General features: G+C 41.6%; 1 protein-coding gene across 1 annotated transcript in view; it reads left to right on the top strand.

Moving 5' to 3' along the window:
• The first annotated feature begins 346 nt into the window (after positions 1-346).
• The window catches only part of LOC127000295 (choline O-acetyltransferase-like), a 142949-nt gene continuing 115519 nt past the window's right edge, over positions 347-27776 (top strand). The window contains exon 1 of the mRNA XM_050863835.1: positions 347-2103. The gene's annotated coding sequence lies outside the window, so the exon portion shown is untranslated. The remainder of the gene's footprint in view (positions 2104-27776) is intronic.

Consider the following 27776-nt stretch of genomic DNA (forward strand, 5'->3'; position numbering starts at 1 on the left):
ATTGATGGTGAGAGTGGGGTAGGGGGAGGTATTGCATCATCACAAAGTTCTAAAATAACACTAATACAACAACAGCCATCTCCCTCATCCCCGGCAGCAGCATCCTCCACTCAGCATCCATTACTCATCCCACCCTTGCTCTCCACCTACACCATTAGCCGCCATTACTCTTCGTTTTACCATTAAGCAGTATGAATTAGCCCCTTCCTCCACACCCACCCACACCCACCCACACCCACACCTACACCCACTAGTTGGTCTATACACATACTATATTTTATCCATTCTCTTGCCTTCATCAACATCTATAGTTCCCCCTTTACACTTCAAGCATCTTTATTTATTTTATCTAGCATCCCGATATCCACTACACACATATATACATACTTTCTCCATTGTTTCTTTTCTTCGCTGTTAAAATATCTATACAGCGATTTCTATTTGTTCCTATTTCGCATCTACCTCCTTCTTTGGTAGCTTTGTTTTCTGCTCCTCTATACAATCATACGTACAGCTGTCTATTTCTTCCTATTTTGCATCTTCCTTCTCCTGAATCTCTCTATACAAGCATACGTACAAGCGATCTCTGTTTCTTCCTATTCCGCATCTTCCTCTTCCTAAACCTTCCTCTGTCAGCAGCTTTGTTCTTTGCTCCCCTTTTCAAGCATACGTACAGCTATCTATTTCTTCCTTTTTAGCATCCTGATCCTCCGTCCGTCAGCAGCTTTGTCTCCCGCCGGCTGAGGGAGACACTATCTCAACTCGTTGCCGGGGGAATGACTTAACCAGGCCGTAAAAGGGGCTGCCGAGGCGCTTGAAGGAAGGCGCGACTCGGGGGTCATTGGCGAAGATTACACTACTTTACGTCAGGAGACCAGTGAAGCGCGGAGTATCAAGCCTTAACAGCCTCGTCAGCCCTCATAGGCCCTCCCCAGCCCGCCGCCCAAACGAGCCATTCCTCCAAGCTCGTGAGCCGTCACTACCTACCCCTCCTTCCCTCCTCTTTCCTCCCCTACCTCCATCTTCCTCTCTCCTTCCCTTCCTTCCTCACCCACGTCCTCTGAGGCCCCATTGCGGCAAGGCATTAAATTGACTCCAGAAGGGAATTTGGCACCCCGCGGGGCAAGTGCCAACCGTGATTTCCAAGGTAACAGGGAAATTAATTGATGCTTCGTCTCTCTAGGAACGTGACGGGGGTTAGGGGGTGACCGGCGAGGGGGCAGAGGGGTCGAGGCACTCTTTCGACATCCTCGTGTGCCCTGAGAGCCTCGTTCTTGGTCCGAGGAGACGCGTTATGAAAGGAAGGCAGAAGAGTACGTTAGGTCGCTTCGAAAATATTAATCTTTTATGCGTTGTCTCGCCAGAGCATTTTTTTGTAATGTAAAGTTGCGATAAGGGAAAATTCTGGGTTAATGGCTATAAAAACAGTGGCAGAGTTAAGCTTGTCGCCGGCGCTGGCCTGGGGTGCCGGTGCCATCAATACGTGCCGCTCTTGCTCACAACCCGGCCCCGCTTCCCGGCACGGCACTCGCCCCGCTCCGCCAATCAGCGCCGCGCACGCAGTTACGTCACCGGACAGACAGCCAACCCGCCGCCGGGCTCCATTCCAGGTCTTCCTAAAGGTTGCCGCTGGAATCCCGGTTGCCAGGCTTTGCAGGTCCTGTTAACTTAGAGGCGCCGATAAATGTGTGAAGGACGGCGATGCCCGCCCTAGGAGTGCCCTGCTGGCCCCTGAGTCCTGCCCTCCGGTCCTGGCAAGCCTTAGCGGCGGAAAGAGCGACAGGGGCGAGCGGGAGGTAAAGAAGGAAGCGAGAGGCAGCGGCACGCGGGAGGCCGAGCGGAGTGGAGGGGAGGTGCCAGCGAGGTGGAGCGTGCCAGCCTCGTCTTCTGCGGTGCTGGTGCTCGCCGCCTGCTGCACGCCCCGGCAGCCCTCCCGCCGCACCTTCACCTGATCCTTCGCCTGACTGCTCCACCCTAGTGCCGCGCCCTCGCCCTCGTGCCTCCGCCGGGAGATCCTCAAGTTTCCCGTCGCCAGTGCCGCCGCGGTCCATCCCGTGGTCCTCACCTGTGACCTGTCCGGCTCGTCACCGCGCCCACCCTCAGGTAGGTCCTGCTCACCTGCTAACTTTCCTTCACCTTTAATCCACAAAAAAAGCAAAAATATCGAAAAAAAATCACGTAGGGAGCAAAAAATCCGGCCAGAGACATTTACCAACAAGGTTTTTTTCATTTCCCGAAAGAAGAACGAAAGAAAAAGGTCAAACAAGACACAGGAAGCGTCGGGGACCCTCGGACGTGCCCCTAAAGCAGAGAGCCAGAGGAGGGCGGCCCCGTCCCCTTAATATTTGCATACCAGCGACAATCAATACCCGGTGTAGGTGGTGACCTCTCTTGCCCGGTCATGCGCGCTGCCGTCCCTCCCCCTCGCCCCCCTCACCCCCCTTACAGGCACCGGCGTCACCCTTGGCACCGGAGAAATTTAATGTCACCCGATTAATTACCTGAGGCTTTGCAGAGACATCCGTGGACCTCAAGTTAATGGGTTTTAGGGCGCCATTTGCTACCTGGCGATGTTAACGAAGGGAAGGGACTGGACGGGGCCATTTACCTGTTTAAAGCCGCCGGCGCGAAGGACGAAAAGGTCAGGAGGAGATTAAACTTTTATTACCGAACTGAATGCAAAAATGCGGGACATCAGAGCAGAGAGATAGCCAGAGAGGCGGACTATGGATGAAGGAGATTAGAGAGAGATAGAGAAAGATGAAAGTTTAAAGCGATGAAGAGAACGAATAACCCAGGAAAATAAGAGGTAAAAACGTTAAATACGGGAACGGAATGAAAATATAGAGAAAAGGGGAACACAGTAAACCAGGAATAAGAGAGGTGAGGGATAAATAAGAGGATGCAATGAAATAAGAGAAAAATGAACGTAATAAGTTAGGAAAAAGAGGTAGAAACGTTATATATGAGAATACGATGAATATACAGATAAAACTTGCAATGACATCAAATTAAGTAGCTTACGAAAGGAGAGAGAGAGAGAGAGAGAGAGAGAGAGAGAGAGAGAGAGAGAGAGAGAGAGAGAGAGAGAGAGAGAGAGAGAGAGAGAGAGAGAGAGAGAGAGAGAGAGAGAGAGAGAGAGAGAGAGAGAGAGAGAGAGAGAGAGAGAGAGAGAGAGAGAGAGAGAGAGAGAGAGAGAGAGAGAGAGAGAGAGAGAGAGAGAGAGAGAGAGAGAGAGAGAGAGAGAGAGAGAGAGAGAGAGAGAGAGAGAGAGAGAGAGAGAGAGAGAGAGAGAGAGAGAGAGAGAGAGAGAGAGAGAGAGAGAGAGAGAGAGAGAGAGAGAGAGAGAGAGAGAGAGAGAGAGAGAGAGAGAGAGAGAGAGAGAGAGAGAGAGAGAGAGAGAGAGAGAGAGAGAGAGAGAGAGAGAGAGAAGAAAACCAACAGCATTGAATAAAAACAACAACAGATAATAGAGGAAAATAATAGAACACAGTAGGAAAGGAAGGCACATCAAACAAAGATAGGGAGTTGTTTTAGAGGAGTACCAAAAGAGATAAAAAGATAGAAAATTGATGAAAATGATAAAAGAACACAATGAGAAAGGGAGGCACATAGAACAACGATAGGGAATTGTTTAAGAGAACGAACAGTAATAAAGAAAACAGAGAAAAGAAGAGAAAATACTAGGAAGACACAAAAGGATAGGGAGGTCGGGAGATTAAAGAGCAGAGAGCAATAACAACAATAAGAAGAACCTGATCGAATACGGAGAAAAAAAGAGGGAAAAAAAAGTACAACAGATGAGGATAAAAAAAAAAAACGGAAAATAAAAGAAAATAATACAAGAACACAATGGGAAAGGGAGACAGGGGAAAGTAGTGAGCAGACAACAACAACAACAACAACAACAACAACAACAACAACAACAACAACCTTATCGAATGCAAAGGGAAAAAAAGAAAAAAAATATAAAAAGCACAACAGATGAAGATATAAAAACGGAAAATAGAAGAAAATAATACAAGAATACAATGGGAAGGGGAAGCAGGGGGAGTAAAGAGCAGATAACAACAAGAACCTGATCGAATGCAAAGGGAAAAAGAAGAAAAAATATAAAAAAAGCACAACAGATGAAAGGCTCCAATCAACGGCTTTCCCTGCTCTCAAAGGAACCAATCCACGCCTCCCTCACGCCCGCAGGAGCCAATGGGAGCGACTCTTTGTGGTTTTCCCGACCAATCACACTTCCGCCGCCGACCCCGACAAGCCAATCACCAGCTCCGAGGAATGTGACGTCACCGCCTACACTCAACCCGACAAATCTGTTTTCCCGAAGACCGAAAAACCCGAACGTGAGAAAAAGAGGGAAAAGGAAAAGGTGAAATCATGCGTGACTTGAAATTTTCCGCCGACGTGACCCATGAATAGCAAATGACAGCTTTTCCATATTTTTCATCGCCCTCTCGGATTTCTTCGCCTTTGCTCTGCCAGCCTCGTAAAAAGCAAATGGAAGAGAAAGATAAACCGTTCAAAAGCGATGATTGATTTCGGGGTCCAATTTTAAACTCTAAACATTAAATCATTACTTGAATTACGTTTATGGAGTAGTAGACACGTAAATTATACCTGTGAATCTTGGAAGTGTATTTAAATATTTGCTCTGTCAAACTCGTATAAGCCAGGGGAAGGAGAGACCGTTCAGAGGCGGATGATTGAATTTGGGGTCCATTTTTTAACTCTAAACATCAAATCATTACTTGCATCACGTTTATAGATAAGTAGTTTATACCTGTGAGTCTTAGAGGTGCATTTAAGTATTTGCTCTTTCAGACTCGTATAAGCCAATGGAAGGGGAGATCGTTCAGAGGCGGATGATTGAATTTGGGGTCCAATTTTTAACTCTAAACATAAAATCATTACTTGCATTACGTTTACAGAGAAGACGATAAGTAGTCTATACCTGTGAATCTTGGAGGTGGCTTTAAATATTTGCTCTTTCAGACTCGTATAAGCCAATGGAAGGGGAGATCGTTCAGAGGCGGATGATTGAAATTGGGGTCCAATTTTTAACTCTAAACATAAAATCATTACTTGCATTACGTTTATGGAGTAGATGACACTTAATTCTCTATATCTATATTTTCCCTTACTCTTCCTATTCCCCATTTATCATCCTCACTCCCTGTATATTCCCCTTTCTCCCCACTTTACCCTTCTCTGTTCTTTTATTTTCCCCTCCCCATTCCATATCTTCCTATTCTATGTCCCTTCCTCTCCCTATCTCCTACTCCCAACTCACTGCCTCTCATCCCCCCCCCCCCTTCTCTGGGAAGGGACGAGGCAGCCATCAGCGGACAGGATTGGCTGATAAACAATGCACGAACACACACACACACACACACACACACACACACACACACACACACACACACACCCCACATATTCTTTTTTTTTTTTTTTTGCATGTCTCGTTCTGTTTTTGATTTCTACTTAAGGACAGATGACATATTTATTCTTCTACAAATCTCTTCGCTTTTTTATGGCGCGATACTTCTTAATAATTCCCTAACATATATTATTTCCCCTAAAGAATAACAGTTTTACTTTATGTATTTGTCAAACTCATTCTCTTTTTTCAGCTTTACTTTATACAACTGTCTAACTCATTTTCCTTTTCTTTTTTCCACTTTCATTCATCTATAACTCATTCTTCTTCTCTTTTTCTAATTCTGCTTCATCATTTGTTTAGCTCATTCTCTTCCTCTTCTTTCTTTTCCAGTTTTACATTGTGCAAGTGTCTAACCCATTCACTTCACTTCATTAACTTCATACATTTGTCTAACTCATTACCGCCCTCTTTTTTCGCCTCCTTTGCTGACACTGTTATTTCACGGCACATTTTCCTGCCTGTGCGGCCTCTCTGCTTTAGGTTCCATCGCCAAAGCAGAGCCGAGCAGACAGGCGGGGCGAGGCGGGGCTACACTCAGTTCGTGGATATTGGATGTAGATTAAATATGAGCTTCCCACCTCATCTACATACTGCCTGCTTGATCGGGTACCCATTATTTTCATCGAATTTGCTTTGGGTGGACCTAATCTTTACGAGGATCAATACTAGGAGATTTTAAGTCCCCTATTCTCACACGCTTTCGGCTCTCACAACAGCCATTTCCAAAGGCCACAAAGGAGATTACTCTGGTTTTCATGAGTGATTCTCGCATTCATGGTGCAGAACACTGGTCAGACTATCACTAGACTCCTAAAACTACCCATGGAAAGAGCAACACCTCCTCTATCAAATCCTTGCCAAATGAGGGTGTGTAAGCCCAAAAATGTTCAAGAATATGGACCTGACACACTGATCAAGCTAAAAGATCATAGTTTTGGTGAGAGGACATGCCTAAAATGACTCGGATTTTGTCTCACGGAGCCTATAGTCATAAGAATCAGACCAGAGTTTAAAGTCTTCTAAAATAACTAATCCTAAGAGATTCTAACGCCATGAATAAAATAAAAAGATCATAGTTTCGGTGGGAGGATATGTTTATGATGACTTAGATTTTGCCTCGAGGTATCTGAATGCATAATGATCATACTTCAATGCTCTAAATAAAGGGATCAGCGTCTTTTGTCTAAGGGTGCTTGAACCATAAGAACCAGGCATAAGTTTTGTGAGGAAACGGGAGCATGGCATCCAGCCTTCATCTATACAGCCTCCTGCCCCGCCTTGCCCAGCCTCACTGCTCTGATATATGATGATGGAATTCAGTATGCATGGTGGGTGGAAGCTTGCAACAAAAGGCCTATTCTTCGCGCACACACACATAGACACGCCACCCTTCCACACACAGACACCCACATGCACCCTTTCCTCTCCTACACACACATGCACCCCCCCAACCTTCCTTCACACGCAAACACACACATATAACCGTACCAACACCCAACTACCGACCCATCCATCCACTCAAGCACACACACGAACCCTTCCCCCAATACACACACACACACACACACACACACACACACACACACACACACACACACACACACACACACACACACACACACACCTTCTTCCACACGCAAACACACACATATATAACCACAGTCTCACCCACACTTACACATCCACAAGCTCGCAATTCTCAAACCCTCAACAAACAAAGACAAGCTCTGCCCTGACTGCATCCGTCGATCAATAGCACAGAAAGGTCAAAGGAGACGAAGAAAAAAGAAAATGTAACAAGAAAACACACACAAAAAAAAGCCAGGCATACTAAAATTGACATAAGAGAGAGAGAGAGAGAGAGAGAGAGAGAGAGAGAGAGAGAGAGAGAGAGAGAGAGAGAGAGAGAGAGAGAGAGAGAGAGAGAGAGAGAGAGAGAGAGAGAGAGAGAGAGAGAGAGAGAGAGAGAGAGAGAGAGAGAGAGAGAGAGAGAGAGAGAGAGAGAGAGAGAGAGAGAGAGAGAGAGAGAGAGAGAGAGAGAGAAACATAAACATACACGTACAAAACAGGAAAATCACAGGAGAAGGTTAATTTGCGTGCATGTAAGACCCACCTCAGTCACCTTCCTCATTTTTTCTTCGTTTATTCACCAGTCGCTTATTACCACTCGTTACTCGCTACCTGTATGAGTGTGTGTGTGTGTGTGTGTGTGTGTGTGTGTGTCTGCCTCCCTCACGCACATTCCTTCGTATACGCTGTGCAAAAACCGACAAGGAACGAAAAGAATACGAAATGAAAGACGTCTGACTTTCGTTTGCGTGTTTTTTTTCAAGTTTAGCTTTTACCCAAATTCTCTTTTTTTTTCTTCTTTTTTTTAACTTCTGCTTCATTTTCCGAGAGGCATTTCATGAAGTATTCTCTTTGTTTTTTTCTCTTCTTTTACTCCTTTGGTCGAACATTTAGGCTAGGTTTTGTAGTCTGGCAATTCTCATGTTGTGTTTTTCTTTGTTTGCTTCGTTCGCCTTTGTATTCCTTGTTTTTTTTGTATTTCTCAGTTCTAGTCTCATTGCTTGCTTGTTTCCTTGTCTGTTTGAGTGTCTGTCTGTTTGTCTCTCTCTCTCTCTCTCTCTCTCTCTCTGCCTCGCGTGTATTATGAATTGGGCGAGTCATAAAATTCGTCCCTGTCTCACATTCTGTTTATTTATTATCTGTTCCTCACCTTTATGATCTCTCTCTCTCTCTCTCTCTCTCTAAATAGAAAAAAAAGGAATAAGTGCAAGAATAAGAGATTGTACTCGTTGGCTAATCATTATGAGTGTATTTATGGGTATTGTATGCTATTCTAACTTACATATATAGTTGTACAGGTAAATAGTGGCAGGTAAACACACCTTAACAAACCCTCTACATCAGTCCAGGGTAGACCATACATATAACAAACCTTCCTTATGTTAGTCCACCCCTTACCATAGACAACAAACCCTCCCTTCGTTAGTCCACGTCAGACCAGAAGCACATCACCATGACAACCGGAAAAGCATGAATATTCAACGTTGGTTAAAATTTTACATCGACGCCCGAAAATATGGATAAAACAGAACCAGCCACATCAAACACACACACACACACACACACACAAACACACACACACACACACACACACAATATATATAAAAAAGAATGAAAAACCGAACCAGCAAATGCAAGTTACATATAAAAAGAAAATAATAGTGGATTCAAAAAAGGGCATAAAACTTAAATAGAAAAAAAAAATGTTTGTATATATCGAAAAATTTATTGAAACTGCAAATTAGCCAAACATATCCTGTCTCTTGATGTAATAAAAGCGCTGCCAATCACTTCTTTACACGCACACGAGAGCAAATGCTAAACACACAACGTTATGGAATATTCAGCCGTTGGATTTGATTAACAGAACATTTAGCAAGCGCCGAATGTTATCGATGGGAGCTCAAATGAGATTACGAGATAAAAAAAAGGAGATTGGATCCGAAATGTTACTGGAAACTTTAATATCATCTGCGAAATTAATGTAAACAGTGCATTTCTTCCTAATCTCCAGAATCATTAGTTGCATGACAAGGGAAAATTATTAAAACATATGCGTCACTTCGCTTCTCAGTCTGTCAGTAAATCTAGAAATGGAAAAAGATAAATATAGAGAGAATATGTATGAATTTGTACCGTTTCCCAGTCTGTCAAAATATCAAGGGACGAAAAAGGAAAAAAAGATTGGTAAAATATGTATAAAAATGGAAGCGTTTATACATGAAGGGATGAGGAGGATAAGTAACGATAAATAAATGCTCATAAAAAAGGGAACCGTAGGACATAAGGGGGAATAGTGAATGCAAAATAATAAATAGTTTGAAAGTTTATTGGTGGGTGATAAAGAGAAGATAAAAGAAAAAGGACAAACAGAGATAAAAATAAGTATAAAAAGGGCACTCGTTAGATATAAAGGGGATGGTGAAAGGGAAAAGAAAAGGTAAGTAGTTTGAAAGGCTTGTTGTCGGGGGGGTTGAAAGGGAAAGTTTAGAAAGGCAAGTTTGAAGGAGAATGAAAAAAAGACAAAAAGAGAGAACGAAAGCAGGAAATGCGAGTGAGAAGTAAAGGGTTAGAGAGGGGAGGAAGGGAGCCCCGTGGGAAGGAACAGCTGATGGGAGGAGGAGGAGGAGGAGGAGGAGGAGGAGGAGGAGGAGGAGGAGGAGGAGGAGGAGGAGGAGAGGGGGCCGATGATAACAGCAACAACAATAGCAGTAATAATAATAATAATAATAATAATAATAATAATAATAATAATAATAATAATAATAATAATAATAATAATAAATGGCAGCACTAATTTAATAACATGCGAAATGTTGCTAGTAATAATCAAATGAATTAATTAGACTGATAAATATATATATATACCACGTTTTATTTTTTCTCTGGCTCGTGTCCAATTATAATTGTTATTATTATTATCATTATTATTATTATTATTATTATTATTATTATTATTATTATTATTATTATTATTATTATTATTATTATTATTATTATTATTATTATTATTATTAGGCTTGGAAAGAATTAGGCTGGATGGGCGGCCCAGCAGAGAGAGAGAGAGAGAGAGAGAGAGAGAGAGAGAGAGAGAGAGAGAGAGAGAGAGAGAGAGAGAGAGAGAGAGAGAGAGAGAGAGAGAGAGAGAGAGAGAGAGAGAGAGAGAGAGAGAGAGAGAGAGAGAGAGAGAGAGAGAGAGAGAGAGAGAGAGAGAGAGAGAGAGAGAGAGAGAGAGAGAGAGAGAGAGAGCGCGAAATTAGAGGGCTGTAAAAAAAGAAAGAAAGGAGGTCGTGAGGCAGAAAGATGGCGACGAGGGAGCGAAGGAAATTAAAAGAAAGAAACAAAAATAAAGAAAAAATATATCAAGTGTGAAGAGTTAAGTGTAAATATAACAATAAAAACACAAATAAAAGGTAACAAATAAAGAAATATCTCAAAATAAGAACGAAAGAGGAAGAGGAAGAAAAGATGAAAAAGAAGAAGATGGCAAAGGAAGAAGAAAGGAACAAAATTACCTCATTCCCTTGATAAGACTTTCCTCCTCCTCCTCCTCCTCCTCCTCCTCCTCCTCCTCCTCTGTTCCTCTCTCTATTGCACCTCGTTCTTCTGTCCTTTCTTTCCTTCCTCTTTGTTTCTTTTTTCTTTCTTTCGTTCTTCATTTCTTATCCTTGCAGTTTTGATATTCGCGTTTTTGTTATTGCATTATAATTTTTAATTGCTTTATCCTTTTTTCTCTTTCATTCGCTTTCTCTCGTTATCTCGTACTTCGTTTTTTTTTTTTCTTTCTTTCAATGCTATTTTTGTTATATGCTCTCTTTGCTCAAGGAATTATATTATAGCTGTTATTGTATTAAACTATTGTATATATTAGTGTATTATATCATTTTCCAGCACAAGCAAGAACAACGATAAATTACATCCACAAGAACAATGAAAACTACATTAAGAACAACAAAAATATTAATAATAACAATAACATCTCCTCTATCATCATCCTCAACATCCTAATTCAATTCTTTTTAACATACACTTCACAATATAACACCCCGACAATCAAGGGTCCTTCCCCAACTCGTGTTACATAATGGACTCGCCCGCCGGTACCGCGAGTGACGTCAGAGCAAGCAGCGCCTCCTATTGGCCGCTCCAGGGTGACGGTGGGAACGGAAGGCTCGTAAATTTTGTGGGGGAATCCCTTGCTCCTGGTGACGTCAGCCGGAGGAAGGACGCTCATTGGATGTTCACTCTGATGACGTCACTGGGATGCACTTTTCTCGTTTTAAGATGATGGAAATAATGTGGTTTGGGGGAATTAATGTGAATCTCCTTTTGTCGAGGGACCGAAGTTGTTGAATTTATATTATTTTCGTAACTTGGAAGTGGAATTTATATTCATCGTTAAGTTAATTAGTTTCTCAATGCATATATTAGTGTGATTTCTCTCTCTCTTTGTGAAGGGGAAGATTAATTTTCATATTTCAGTAATCTCTTTGATATAATTGTCTTAATAATATTTTGAGTCCCGGGGCAATGAGTTATTTCCAATACAGGCTCAAGGGCCAATCTGACAGAGACGACCACTAAGGCCATGCGTAGCTTTAGCGTATGCCCTCAACTTTGGCGCTATAAACAGACAGACGAACAGAAAGACAGACGGACAAACAGTTAATCATGAAAAGAGCAAATATTTATACTGACATATAGAAGACAAACAGGAAGACAAGGGCCCATATTCTCAAACATTTCGGAGCTTACACATCCATATTCGATAAGGCTTTGGTAGAGGCTGTTTTAGTATTTCCATGGGTAGTTTTAAGAGCCTAGTGATAGTTTGACAAGGCCTCTGCACCATGAACGTGAAAAAAACCCTCATGAGAACCCGACTAATCTCCTTTGTGGGCTTTGAAAATAGTTGTTGTGAGAACCGAATAGGTCTGAGAATACTTGCCAGAGCGAAATAAACAGAGAGGAAGAAGAGTATATGGGAGAGGAAGAGGAGGAGGTGAGAAAGAAAGGAATGAAGGGAGAAGATCTTGGGCGTGGAAGGAAGGGAAGCAAACCAAGAACATACGAGCAAAGTAAACAAAGAAAAGAGTATATGGAAGAGGAAGAAGGGCAGAAGAAGGGGAAGAAGAGGAGGTGAGGTGAGGAAGGAAGGAAGGGAGATCTTGGGCGTGGAAGGAAGAAAGGCAGGGAAGTAGACTGAGAACATACGAGCAATGTAAACAAAGAAAAAAAAAGTTTATGGAACAGGAAGAAGAAGAAGAGGAGGGGGAGGTGAGAAAGGATGGAAGGAAAGGAGATCTTGTGTAGGGAATGGAAGGAAGAAAAGCAGACCAAGAACATACGAGCAAAGCAAGCAAAGAAAGAAAAAAGATTGTATGGAACAGGAAGAAGCAGAGGAAGAGGAGGTGAGAAAGGATGGAAGAAGGAAAGGAGAGCTTGAGCGTGGAAGGAAGGCAGGGAAGCAGACCGAACACTTGCGATCCATCTTGGGTGTGTCTCATCAAGTATTTAGAGAGACGATCGAAGTGAGCGGAGAAGTCTCGTGTTTATAATTCCGTCGATACTGTGGTGGCAGCGGTGGCGGTAGTGGTGGTGGTGGTGGTGGAGGCGAGAGAGAGGGAGAGAGGGAGGGAGAGAGAGGGAGAGAGGGAGGGAGAGAGAGAGAAAAGGTTCAGTCTCTAATTCGTATGATAGGTTGAAAAAAAGTCTATTGAAACATCTAAAATAGAGCTTAAGAGGTGCGTGTGTGTATATGTGTGTGTGTGTGTGTGTGTGTGTGTGTGTGTGTGTGTGTGTGTGTGTGTGTGTGTGTGAGAGAGAGTGTGTGTGTGTGTGTGTGTGTGTGTGTGTGTGTGTGTGTGTGTGTGTGTGTGTGTGTGTGTGTGTGAGAGAGAGAGTGTGTGTGTGTAGATCGATCACTCAACATGGCACACTTTCTTTCACCTTCCCCTCATCATTCACTCTTCATCCACCTCCTTCCTTGCCCTTCCCTCCTTCTACTCCCCTCTTCTCTCCTTTCTTTAATCACTTTTACCTGCTCCCTTTCTTCCCTTTCTTTTTAATCCTTTTTCTACTTCTCCGTCTTCTTTACATCCTTCGTTTTTATCCATTCCTTTATTTCCCTCTGTTTTATCTCTTCTTCCTTTTTTCAAAACTTTTCCTCTTCTTCAATTGCTTCTGTCCGCTCCTTTTTACTTATTTTTATCTCCTTCCCTTTTTCTTCCCGTTTCCTACTCTCTTTTTATCATATTTCCTTCCTCATCGTTCCATCCTCTTCTTCAGTCACTCTTATTCATTCCTTTTCACACTCTATTTTCTTCTCTCCTTCCTCTCTTCTCCTTCACTAACTCTTGCACACGCCGTTCGTCCTTCCCTTTTTACTACTTCATCATATTCTCTCAATTGATCTTATTTTCATTTTCTCCCTCATTTCACCTCTTTACAAACTCCCCAATTCACTTACAAACTCCTACACTCTAGGTTTGATTCCTACATTCACTTCCTACTTCACCCCTCCTTCGCCAACCCCTTCATACTTACATTCATTTACTCCTTCACTATTTCCTTCCTTCCTTTCCTTCACTTACTCCCTATTTCTCCATTCTTTCACTAACTCTTCCCGTCCTTCCTTGCTTTCCATCACCAATTCCTTCATTTTTTCATCCATTCATTCCTTCACTCACTCAATGCATGGTCGGTCACTCCCAGAACCCGCCAGGTAGAAAGCCCTTCCCCTAACACCTGGCTTCATTGATTTCCTCGAGGGGGGAGGGAGGTAAAGGTGAACCAGGCAGAAGGCATGTGAAAGATGGACGAGCTGAGGAGGTGAAAAGGGCCGAGGACTGAGGAAGATTGAGTCAGCAAGAGGGTGGAAAAGGATGGAAGGGTGGAATGTGCTACTCAAACATCCACATTATCAGACATTTCGTTGCTTACACACCCACATTTGTTAAGGCTTTCGTAGAGGCTGTGTTAGTACTTTCATGGGTAGTTTTATGAGCCTAGTGATAGTTTGACAAGGCCTCTGCAACATGAACGAAAAAACACGCTCATTAGAACTCGACTAATTTAATTTATGGTCTTTTGAAATATCTGTTGTGAGAGCCAAAAGCTTCTGGGAATACGCGCCTGAGAGGGATATAAGAGGGAGGTGAGGGGGAAGGAAGTGGGTATGGTGTTATGCGTTTGATTGAGAGGGATTTTAAGGGTAGGTATTGACGTAAGAGGTACTTCAGGAACTGGTGGGAAAAAAGTTATGAACGGGTTTTATTTAACAAGTGCGGAAAGGAATGAAAATGATTAAAAAATCCTTCCTATGTGTTGCTACGTGGCCTTACGATATCATACTTTAGAGAATGATTTAACAGCTATGTGGCAAGTATTGATTTAACGAAGGAGAATGATACGGAAAACACTAGGAAATCAATTAATACTTCTACTTTATTTTCTTCTCCTCCACCTCCTCTACTACTACTACTACTACTACTACTACTACTACAACTACTACTACTACTACTATTACTCCCACCACCACCACCACACCACTACCACTATCAGTATCACGGAATCTACAATACAAGAAAAAAAAAAAATTCACAAACTCATAAAAATTCAAAGCAAGGTTCAAAGTGCACATAAACGCCTCCAGGTCTGATAAGAAACTCCATTACAGTCAACTAAAAACGTCAAGTGGTGTGTGGGGGCAGGTGAGGTTGGCGGCGGGCGGGTGGCGTGAGGCAATGCTGAGAGACTCGTGAGCGTGAGGTAGTTAAATTTGGTGGGCAGGGTCCGTAGAGTTTTTCAGATTTCGCATTTTCTCGCGCTCTCTTTTTTTTTACCCCTATCTATCTATCTATCTATCTATCTATTTCAGGTTCTTTCTAGCTTTCTGTTCTCGTGTGTCTTATCTACCCATTCTTTATCTTAATCATATCGTATTAACTCGTTTTTACACGTATATTAAAATTTATTATTCAACTTTCTCTCACGTTTAGTCATGAATCTCGTAATTAACTTGTCTTCTTTCCTCCCTTCCTTCCTCTCTCTCCCTCTCTACCTTCCTTCCTCCTTCCCTCTCTCTCTCTCCCTCCCTCCCTCTCTTTTTCCTTCCCTCCCTGCCTACCTTCTCCCTCCCCCTCTCTCCTTCTCCCGTTCCTTCTGTCTCCACGTTAATCAATGGCTGTACAAAGGGAATAATCAGGATCCAATCTTCACTTCTTCTCTACCGGGTAAAAAGAAGAAAACAACGACAAGCTAGCGAGTGGCATCGAATCCTCCTCCTCCTCCTCCTCCTCCTCCTCCTGCTTTCGTGAGTCACCGAGAAAAGTTTACCTAATGACCAAACTTTTTAATTGGTGCTAATGAAGTGTATAGATGATAAAGTGTATAATGAGAAGTATATATGAAGAACAATGGCATGAAGAGACACAAAGAAATGAGAATGAGAGAGAAGCCAAAAGTAGGAGGAAAGACTGTAGGAGAAAATTAAAAGAAACAATAATAAAGATGAATATATATAATGAGAAGCATATAATGAAGAATAAAATTTCAAGAATGATACAAAGAATGAATGAGGAATGAAAGAATGAAGAAGCCAAAAGTGAGAGAAAAGAAATAAGAAGTGTAGGAAGAATAATAAAGAAGAATGATTATAAAAAAATATGCGAGAAGGAAAATTGAGAAGAAAATATATAATAGAAAGGAATAAAGAGGAGAAAGAGAAAAGATAATAAAGAACAGACAAGTAAACATTACATAAGGGGAAACAAAAGTGTGATAAAGAGGGAGATAAGAACGAGAAGGAATCCAAAAGTAGGAGAAAAGAAAGGAGAAGAGTAAGAAACAAAAAATAAAGAACAAGAATCATGGGAAAGAAAACAAAGAAAACAAACAAAAGGGAGAAACAAAGAACATAACAGAAAATCAACAAGAAAAAGACAAAAAAGCGGAAAGGGAAGCGTGAAAGGCGAGGGTGAAAGACAATTACGATAATAAACAAATGCGGAAGAGGTGCGAGGCAGGAAATAATGAATCGGCGCCCCAGATCCCAGCCAATCAGGGACCGAGGAATGCCGGCCAATCGGATCTCGGCGAGTGAAGGAGTTCCTGAAAAACTGAGCCAATGAGAGCTGTCAGGTAAAGCGATGCAAAGAAAAGGAGGAAAAAAATGGGATGGAGTGGAAATAAGAAAAATAATGACGAAAAACACGGGTAAGAAGCAAGGAAGAGAAGAATATTAATAAGAAATGAATTCTGGAAATGGGAAAAATGATAAGAAACGTGAGTATGAAGCAAGGAAAGAACGACAAGGAACGAAAAGTGGAAATGAGAAAAATACTGATAAAAATGAATATGAAGCAGAAAAAAAACATGAAGAAAACGAGAAAGATGAAAAAATATAATGGATGTGAAAAATAATGAAAAAATAGCGGATTTCAAGCTCATATTTAATGTTGATAATGATGATGAAGATGATTAAACGTAATATAAGTGAAAAATATAGGGAACAGGAAGCATAAAGAAAATTAAATAGTTTGGCATGGAATTCAAACTCAAATTCGCTAATGATGAAGATCTCACTACCTTTCCTGGAATATTTTTGTGGGGGACACCACGAAGAAGGAAAAAAAGATCTTGTTAGCGCCACAACTACAAGATTTTCCCTTTCTTTAAACTAATAAAAAATCTTACCTACACTCACTAAGGAAAGGAAGATCACAACATACTTCCATTCCTTCCCCTTCCCTTAAAAACAACACAAAAAAGACCTTATTATCCCTTTATTTTCCCTTTTCTTAAACTAATAAAGAAAAATCCTTCATACCTACACTCAATAAGGAAAGAAAGATCACAACATACTTCCATTCCATCCCCTTCCCTTAAAAACATCAGAATAAAATAAAAGTGAAAAAAATAAACTCCATAAATTCACAATCTAATCCATCGTCATAATTTTTCTCGGTTGGATTTTGGCTTCGATCCTTTCCGAGACGGCTTTGCTTTCTCCTCTTCACTTCACATGGCAGCGGATAAGACGGCTGGCCACTCCTCCCTTCCCCTCTCCCTCCCCTGTCACACTCTTCTTCCCTTCCCCTCCCCATTACCTCCTACCTCTCTCCCTTTCCCTCTCTCTGCCCTCACTCCCTTCCTCCCTTCCTCTCTCCCCCTTCACGTCCCTTCCCTCGACCCTCCATGCCCTCACGCACCGCTTGTTACCCATCGACCTGGTGTGCTGGTGGGCCTCACGCCAAGTCCAGGTGAACGCCCCCCTTAATCCCCCTCGCCCCTCGCCCTCCCTCCTCCAGTCAGGCAATCATGGTCCTTCTCACCCTCCAGCATGCCTCACCTCACCTAACCTCAACTCCTCGCCTCATACGGACTTTACTTCCTTATTTTCTTGGGTTTTCTTGGGTCGTTCGTTCGGTTTGTTTGTTTGAGGAATAATGGGACTGACTGATTGGCGTATGGACTAGTGAAATGCATGGTCGAATTAGGAGACGAGAAAGACTTAACAAATAGAGGAAAGAACATAATATAAGAAAGCGAAACAGTAGACAGGAAAATGGGCAAAAAGAGATTGTGAGTTGGTAGTAAAAAGAAACAATCGAGAGTACTTACGTCGTCATTGCGTCACTCTAACGTCCCCAAGGATTTCACCAATGGCCGACAATCTTACCTTCGAAACAATGAAAAACTCTGGTTAGGAATCGAAAGGCAAAGTTAAAAAGTGTTATTATGGGAAAGTGAATAAAAGTAACTTAGCTGAGAAGCCTTATACACTAAACATGGAACAAGCAATTGAAGTAAAGTAATAATAAACCAAAACAATCTAAATTAAACTAGACCAGAGTAAACTAAACTATAATGAACTAAACTAGACATAACTACACAACACTATATCCCATTACACTATACTACACTACACTTAAAGTTATAAAAAACAAATAAACAAGAAACGTAACACTAGAACACTAAAAAAAGCGAACTACATTGACTGGCAAAAAATCATAAAAAAGTGTTAGTTGTATAAAAAAATGTATGAAAATTGTATAAAAGTTGTTAATTGCATAATATATTGTATAAAAACTGCATAAAAGTTGTTAATTCCATAATATATTGTATAAAATTGTAGAAAAGTTGTTAATTGCATAAGATATTGTATAAAAATTGTAAAAAAGTTAATTGGATAAGACATTGTATAAACACCGTTAATTGTTTAAAATATATAACTAATCTCTTTATACGTATAAGCTACACTTGAATTACTTCGATTAGACAGTCAGAGTATTCAATGCATCAAAAGGCAGACTTTATCAAATTAACTAAAAAAACTTAACTGACAATCTCGCTTAATAGTATCGTCCCTCCCTCTCTAATAATTCGTCCCTGCAATCATCCTGTATTTTTTTTTTTGCTTCATCTCATTTTGTTTCATCCTCCCTAATCTTAATTTTCTCTCCCCGCTCCTGGTTAATTTCATGTTCTCCTCCCTATCTGTTTGCCTTCCCGTTCTCCTCTGCCTTCCTCATTTCTCTCTCTTCCTCTCTCTCTTTCCTTTCTCTTCGTGCACCTACTTCTCATTTTCTTAATTCTGCTCCTTCATCGGTAACTGCATCCATTCCATTTCTCATTTCTTTCCTCTTTTACTCTTTCCTTCCTCCTTTCCTTTCCTCCTCCTCTGTTCTGCTTTCATCTTTTCCTTTCTCTCCTTTCCTTCCTCTTCGTCCACCTACTTCTCATTTTCCTAATTCTGCTCCTTCATTGTTGATTGCATTCACTCCATTACAGTTCCTCCTTTACTCTTTCCTTCCTCCTTTCCTTTCCTCCTCCTCTGTTCTGCTTTAATTTTTACCTTTCTCTCCTTTCCTTCCTCTTCGTCCACCTACTTCTCATTTTCATAACTCTGCTCCTTCATTGTTAACTGCATCCATTCCATTACCGTCCCTCCTTTTCTTTTTCATTATCATGCTGCTCATATACTTGGCTTACACTTTTTCCATCTATCTATTACTATTATCTATTTGTCTATTATTATCTATTGCAGTATCATCTCTCAGCTCCTCTATTCTCCTTCGCAATGATTGGTTCTCTTCCCTTTCTCCTTATATCAGTCTTCCTTCTCGTATTTGTCCTCTGTCTTCTCCGTCCCTTTTCTCCAATATCTCTTTCTCTCCGTAACATATTTTCGTTTCTATTTTTCCCGTTACAAGAATAGTCTCGTCTCTTCTTCTGTTCCTCCTCTCCTCCTTTTCCTTTCCTTTTTCTCTCAGCATCATGTTTCCATCCCTATTTCCTCGTTTACAAAGATAGCGAGCCTCGTCTGGTCTTCTCTTAAACCTGCTTTTATTCCTATGTCCTCCTCGTAAGCTTTTCTCAGTCTCCTGTCTTTGCCTCTCTCTCAGCATAATATTTCCTGCCCTATTTCCTCCTTTACAAAGATAGCGAGCCTCGTCTGGTCTTGTCTCCTCTTTCTGTTGTTCTTCTCCTCCTTTCCTCACCTGCCCTCACGTCTTTGTCCTCCTCGTAAGCTTTTCTCAGTCTCCTTTCTTCCCCTCTCTTGCTCTTCCTCTCTCTCAGCATCATATTTCCATTCCCATTTCCTCCTTAACAAAGATAGCGCGTCTGGTCTCGTCTCCTCTCACTACTGGTTTCTTTTTCCTCCTTTCCTCACCTACGTTCACTTCCTCCTTCCAGTGAGGGTCAGGTGGAGGGCAGGTGTTGTTGGTCTATTGATTCCTCCAACACTCGTTCTCACTCCTCACTTCCCGACACGCACACACACCCTTACTCCCTCTCTCTCACCTTCACTCTCAGTCACTTCCACATTCTTTTCACTCTCTCTCTTCCGTAAAGGGATTCTACTTTCCTCCTCTTCGTGTTTTCTTTGTGGTATCTTATTTTGTGATTCTCTTTTCCTTATTTTCATTATCATATTAATTTTTCTGTTATTTATTCTAACAAGTATACGCTTTCGATTCTCTTTTTTCTTATTAACGTTTTGTCTTTCGTATAACTTTGGTGATTCAAGCATTCAAAGACGTAGAAGTAGTGGTGGTATTATTATTATTATTATTAGTAGTAGTAGTATGACTATTATTATTATCATTGTTATTATTAGTAGTAATATTAGTAGTTGTAGTAGTAGCGAAAATTAAGAGGGAGCAAGAGGAGATTACTGACTGAAATTCCCGAGTTACCAGAAATGTATTTATTCCTGACCAAGAGCGTGCGACTTAATCCCTTCACACACACGCACACACACACACACACGCACACACACACACACACACACACACACACTAGCATTCTCACTACCCTTACAATACTCATCCTTTAAATCTTCTCTTGCAAATAATTTTCAGAAGCAGGAAAGAGAAAATATCAGTGTAGGAACGGAAGAGAAAACTAACTAGAGAGGGAGAGTGAATGGGATAGGAGGAGAAGATGGGAAGATTAATGATACAGAGTTCAGGAGACAGATAAAGAGACAGAGAGATAAAGAGAGGGAGTAAGAGATGAGAGAAAAAGGATGCCACGAACAGGAAAGAAGGAAGTGTAAGAGAGAGGATGAGAGAGGGAGAGAGAGAGGGAGAGGTTTTAAGTGAAGGGAAAAGCAAAGACTCGAGGGTAAGAATGAGTAACGGGGTTTTGTAGGGAGGGGAGAGAATAAGGGGAGAGAAAGAGAGAGGGAGAGAGAAGGGAGGAGGGGGAGAAGGAAGGGGTGTGATATATAAAGAGGGAAGGTACAGAAGGCTTAAGAGTGATTGCAAAGAGATAGATTGATAGATAGATAGATAGAGAGAGAGAGAGAGAGAGAGAGAGAGAGAGAGAGAGAGAGAGAGAGAGAGAGAGAGAGAGAGAGAGAGAGAGAGAGAGAGAGAGAGAGAGAGAGAGAGAGAGAGAGAGAGAGAGAGAGAGAGAGAGAGAGAGAGAGAGAGAGAGAGAGAGAGAGAGAGAGAGAGAGAGAGAGAGAGAGAGAGAGAGAGAGAGAGAGAGAGAGAGAGAGAGAGAGAGAGAGAGAGAGAGTGTGTGTGTGTGTCAAAAGCATTCATGACTCCCTGGGGTGTTGTGATCGGATTCTGGAGTGTTGAGTGACGGAGAAATGAGTTTGGAGGTGCGAGGTGAAGGAGGAGGAGGAGGAGGAGAAGGAGGAGAAGGAAGAAAGGAGTGGAAGTCAGTAGCCAGAGAGAAAGAAAAGAAAAAAAAGGAGAATAGAATAGAAGGGTGGAGATGAGGGAGAATAGGAGATTAGGGAGGGAGGGAGAGGAGAGGGGAGAGACGGAAATGGAGGAGAGGGATCGAAGGGAGAGGAGGGAGGGAAGAGAAACTGTGCGTGGCTGACAGCATAAGCGAGCGTTAATCTTTGCACGTTCCTCCCTATGTTTCTTATGTCTCGTTTTTCAACATTTAATCTTCCTGGAAAACTAAAGAGAAATTATAACTCGAACCTGGTGGGTGAAGAACAGGCAAGAAATATGAATCTGGAAAATATATGAAAACTATGAAGATGAAAATAGCGGGGAAGGGAAAAGGGAGGAATGGACAGAGGAAGGAAAAGGGAAAAAAAAGGAAAGGCGGAAAGAACGGAAGGAAAGGGAAAAGAAAGGGAAGGGGAAAAGAAGGAAAACAAAAGAAAAAATATGCATAAATTTACCCGATAACATGAATACTGGGACACGAAAGAAAAAAAATGGAATGTGGGATGGAAGAAAAAAAAATGCGAGAAATTGGAAAAAAAAAGAATCCGGTTGAAAAAATACGAAAACTGGGAGATTAAAAAAAAAACGGAAATGGGACTGGAAAGGTACAGGTAAGGTTATGGACATACACTAAAGCTGCGCGTGGCCTCAGAGCTCATATCCGTCATGCTAACCAATGCCCTTTATTCTCTTTCACAGGTACGTTGACTGGCGTGAGATACGAAGCAAAATACACTGCTACAGAGCGCCCAGGGGTATGTACGAAGAGGGACAGATAAATACACGTGCAGTTTATGCCATGTACTATTCACACGTATATACACAGTCGTTATATCAGAAGGATCACATAAACATTGAACGCATAAACGAGAGAGATCTAGATTATTGGAGACATAAACATATCATAGTAACTTAACATACCTACATCAGTTACATTACAAGAAAAAAAAATAAATATAAAACCTGATTATATATACCAGAAGTCGTACTCTTACCATTTTTTACTATACAAACACAGAAAAATGAAGACACAAACCTAAGGAACAGAAAATATAGGAAAAAAGATGATACAAATTTAACGAAAAGAAAAAAAATAGGAAAGACAGTAAACATACCAACTGATCAGATGGTTACCGCAAAGACAAATTAATAATACGCAGGTGAAAAGAATAATTAAAAGAAAAAAAGGGTAGAGGTCGTATACTCAAGACATAGGGAATTAATTTGCTAGCGGTCCAGGTAACGGCGAGAAAAGAAGAGTGATTGAGACTCATTAGGGACAGGTAAGGTAAGGGGGGGAAGGAGCGAAGGGGTGAGTGAGGGGGAGAGGGAGGAAGGCAGGTGAGGGGAGAAGGCGGTAAGGGGGATGGGAGACCTCTAATAATAAACTCAGGTGTGGCCCCCTAGGGCATTAAGTCTCTAATTGGCACCAAGATGACGTGAGGGAAGGCATTACGAAAAAAATCATCAGGTAATATGAAAAAAATGGGAGGATAATTACACAAAAATCATAGGTAAAGAGAAAATAAAAGTGGAAGGAAACGAGAAGTAAAAAAATGTGAATATGCATAAAATTTGTTAAGTGAATATTAAAAAAAAAACGAAGGCATTGTAAAATATGTGAAAAAAATAAATGGGATGTAATTAGCTGTATGATAACAGATCCAGAATCATGCGATATTAGACATGGGAAATATAATATGCTAGAATTACATGAAAACATTTGAAAACCATCTCATCATACACACACCAACAACAACAACAAATATTTACAACAGCAGGTCATATTTGTTATTCGTATTAAAATATTGACAATTATTTATTTATATCTCTCCTCTGCCTTGTTTCTCTTCCCTTTCCTTCCTTCCCTTTAAAATCCTTCTCTTCCTTTCCCTTTCCTTCCTTCCCCTTTCCTTCCCTTCCTTTCCCTCTTTCTCCCCTCCCTTCCCTTCCGTTCCCTTCCTTTCAATACCCTTCCCTCCCTTCCCTTCCCTTCCTTTTCCTTCTCTCTCTCCCTTCCCTTCCCTTCAATACCCTTCCGCCCTACACACTAATTTCACTTGGCCTATAAAATGAAAAGCAAATATTTAATATGCTCGTCGCTTTTAGAAAGATTGAAATGCTCTCTCTCTCTCTCTCTCTCTCTCTCTCTCTCTCTCTCTCTCTCTCGACTAACGTAATACTAATGGTTTGCCTTATCGCGTCACGTCAATTGAAAGATGGAAAGAAAGTGTAAAAATTGGTGATTGAAAAGAAAAGAAAAGGAAAGAGAAAAAAGGTTATTTCAAAAAGTGATTCAATTTTCGCAACTCAATTTGGTTACTTTTTTCTTTCGACCAAACTTGCTCTTGAATACATGACGCGCGCGCTAGAGAAAGAGAGAGAGAGAGTAAAAGAGAAAGAGAGAGAGAGAGAGAGAGGGGGGAAGGGGGGGTCAGCATAATATAACACGTACTTAACAGGAACCAACTTTCATCACTTTGGGCCCACGCATCATTAATCTTGTTTTCTCTTCCTCTCTCCTCCTCCTATTGTCTTCTTTCTTTCTCTCCCTTCCTTCTCCTTTCTTTTCTCTCTTCTTCCCTTTCTCTCTCTCCACCTCCCCCTCATCTCTTTTACCTTCTTCCTGCCGTATTTCCTTCTATTATCGTTTCTTCTTTCTCTCTTTCCTCCTTCTCCCTTCCTCCTCCATTCTTTTCTCTCTTCTTCTCGTTGTCTCTCTCCACCTCCCCTTCCTCTTTTACCTTCTATCTTCCATATTTCCAACTTTTGTCGCTTTTTCTTTCCATTTCATCACTTCTGACTCTCATTCTTCCTTCTCATTTCGATTTACACTTTCTTTTGAATAATTTCCTCTCTTCTATCTTCCTCCTCTCCCTTCTCCCTATCATCCTCTCGCCTTCCCCTTCATTCCCTTTCCCTTTCGGATGGATAAAAGAGGGGTGAAGGAAGAGGGAAGGGGAGGAACAAGGTGAAAAGGGGAGTACGGTGTGGAAGCAGGAGGGAGAAGAGAGAGCAGGGAGGGGAGGATAGGGAGAGGAAGGGTAACATGGTGGGGGGGGGGCTAATCACCCTCTCAACCAGAAATCGCCTTCGACCATCGCTCAGAGTAATTAGCTTAAACTAAATTTAAAGTGATGCTCTCTCTCTCTCTCTCTCTCTCTCTTCGTGATAAAAATACGTAGCCATTAGCTGTGAAATACTCGCTAATTTATTATAGGAAAAAGATTAGCCTGAATTAGGAAAGCCGAGAGAAAAAAGAAATAGGAGAAAATAAAGGAAAACGAATTAAAGCAGAAAGGAAAATGGAACACAGGGAAAAGAGGAAAAAGAAAGAAAAAAGGAAGGAAGGGAAATAGAAATGTAAAGGAAAGAAAGAAGAAAGGAAGGAAGGAAAATAATGAAAGAAGGATAGAAGAAAGGAAGAAAACTGAGGGATGGAAAAAGATATAAAGAAAATAAGATCATAAAAAAAAGACGGAAGAAAGGGAGGAAGAAGGGGAGTAATGAAGGCAAAGGGGGAGAGAAAAGGGAGGTAAAGAGGATGCCGAGTACAATTTCTGTGCCACACTGTGTCAGATCAAGATTCATGAGGGAGGACACGTCGGGAGACAAATTACGTGTGAGGGAGAGAACGAGGGAGGGAGGGAGAGGGAGAAGGAAGGGAGGGAGGGAGAAGGAAGGGAGAGAGGAAGGGAAGGAGAGAGGTAAGGATGAATGAAGGGAAGAAGGGAGGAAGAGAAGGAGAGAGGGATGGAGGCATGGGAGGAAGAGAGGGAGGAAGGAAAGGTAGAGAGGGAGAGAACGAGGAAGGGAGTAAGAGAAAGGAAGGGAGAGAGGGAGGGAAGGAGGAAAGAAGGGATTAAATGGAAAGGAGGAAGGGAAGGAAGGGAGGAAAGAAAGGGAGGGAAAGAGAAATGAAGGAAGAGACGGAGGAAAGGAGGGAGGAAGGGAGGGAGGAAGGAAGGAGGAGGGAGGGAGGGAGAGGAACAGATGGAGATATGGGAGGAAACGATAATAGGGCACTGGGGAGAGGGGAAGGAGGCTGAGAGAGAGGCTGAGAGAGAGAGAGAGAATAAATAACAAAATCATTCTCTCTCTCTCTCTCCCCTTTCTCTCACTTGTCTCTCTGTCACACTTTAGTCCCTCTCTCTCCCTTCCTCTTAACCTCACTTCTCTCCTCTCCTATCCTCTTCACCTTTATTCTTTTCTCCTCTCTCCTCTTCCTTCTTCTCTTCTTCTATCTTATTTTTTTATGTTTCTCTTTGACTTGATTTCTGGTTTAGTGTCATCTCTATTAAAGGAAAAATATCTACATTCATTTTTCCGCAATAAAATGATCATGAGAGAATAATTTGCCGGTTTTTAGTTTAATAATTTTCTTCTTTGTATTTTCGGTCTTACGTACACTAATATTGAGTTAATTTATACGTATGGCATTTCTGTTTTATTTGATACAGTTTGTTTTCTCTCTGTTTACACATCCATCGTTTTGTTTACCTTCGTGAATAATTTAATGTTTGCAGACCAAGTGCAAACATAAATAAAAACATACATGGACGACGCAACGGAAGCAAATCAAACACACAAACTTGGAAAAACAAATAATGAAAAGCAGTAAAAATAAGTTTCAATTTGATATCGCACACACACACACACACACACACACACACACACACACACACACACACACACACACGTACCCTATCCATTTCCCCAATACACTCACAGACACATATACACAAACACACACACACAGATACCTCTCCTGCCACCCCCCCCCCCCCCACACACACACATACACAGGTCGAACAACATCGCCACAAAGGCCACACGCTGTATACATTTCCATAGAGAATTCGAGACACACTGAATTACAACCATAGACTTGAAAGGAACAAAAACAACGATGTAATGCTGTTTTTGTTTGTTTGTTTGAGCTCCTTTTGTATTTGAGTGTTTTTATCTGATCTTTTTTTTCCTGTTTCTCCTTGATCATAAATAAACCACACACAGCAAAGTTAAGTTACAAATTACATTACTCGTCTCTTTTTTATCTTTCTTTTTTTAAACCTCGCTCACACTTAAAAGAAACAATAACAACAGCAAAAACAACGGTAATCTTATTTTCCGAAAGGTCGTAGAAAGAAAAATAACCTAATCTTGTTTTTTATCTCTTTTTTTTTTCACTTCGCTCCCACCTAAACAAAAACATTACAAGGAAAAATATCACAAAGAAAAAAAAAAAAAAAAAAAAAAGGAAGCTGATCTTATTTTCCAAGGATCGTCAAAAGAAAAACAACTTACCCGCTTTTTTTTCTGTTTTACTTCCACTTCAGAACAAAATAAGAAAACATCAGAAAACAACAATAACAAAAAGAAGAAAAACAAACCTGAAGCTGATCTTATTTCCAGGAGATCGTAAAAGAAAACCAACTAACTCGCTTCTTTTCTCATTCTTTTTTCCTCCTTTCTTACTTCGCTCCCACTTAAGAACAGAAAGAGGATGATACAATGGGGCAAGACTTTCCAGCGGCCCCGTGAGGATGCTGGGGCTTAGCTGGGGATGAGGCGGGGCTGGGGAGGGGCTGGGGAGGCTCTGAATCGTGGCTGAGTCGGGTTTAGTCAGGTAGAGCGAGCGAGTCAGTGTTTGTGAAGGCTAGGGCGAGGAATAAAAAGTTTCAATTCTGAGACTCCGGCGCGGTGCAACATTGAAACTTTGGGCTTGGGTGTGTTGGGGGAGTCTTTATTCATGTCTTTTTTCCTGTTTCCTTCTTTATCTCTTCACTAACTTGGGTACTGGGTATGTTGAAGAGACGTTATTTATTTCCTCTTTGTGTGTATCTAACTTCTAATTGCTTCCTTCTTCTTTTTATTTCGCTTTTTCTGCAGTGAAGGACCGTAACTTCTTTTTTCTTTCTCATTATTAAATTATAGTCGGTTCCACGAAAGCTGGCGGGGATAATCCTTCAGGGGTGTACTCGCGGACTTGGCATCAGTGCTTGGGTGACGGTCTCTGCGCTATAGTAAACGTCTGTGTTCGCAAAGACGAGGACCAGGAATAAAGTCTCAATTGTGGGATCCCGACGCCTTGCAACATTGAAACTTGGGCGTGGATGTGTGGGTGAGACTTATTTATTTTCTTCTTATCTGCATTTTTGTTCTACCCGCTTTAGTTTATATTGTATCCGTTTTCCTTGTCCTTTTTGCACTGTACCTTTCCCTCCCACCATATTTCCATTTTTCTCTTTGTCCTTCTGTACCCTCCTCCTCCCTCTCACACCTTTCCTCCCACCCTCCCTTTCTCCCTCCTCTCGCCTCCTTTCCTCCCTTATAAAGTCGCCTCGCGCGCTATCTTCGGAGACAAAACCAAATCACTAAGAACATTGATGCACGTGAGATAGTAAACTTTCGGCGGCCTCTTCCTCCTCCTCCTCCTTCTCTTTCTCCTCTTCCTTCTCTTTCTCCTCCTAATTCTCTTTCTCCTCCTCCTCTCTCTACCTTGCCCCATCGTCGCTCAGGTCAATCTATTCTCTCTCTCTCTCTCTCTCTCT

Source organism: Eriocheir sinensis, chromosome 18 (genome assembly GCF_024679095.1).
Source record: "Eriocheir sinensis breed Jianghai 21 chromosome 18, ASM2467909v1, whole genome shotgun sequence".
Lineage (NCBI taxonomy): Eukaryota > Metazoa > Arthropoda > Malacostraca > Decapoda > Varunidae > Eriocheir > Eriocheir sinensis.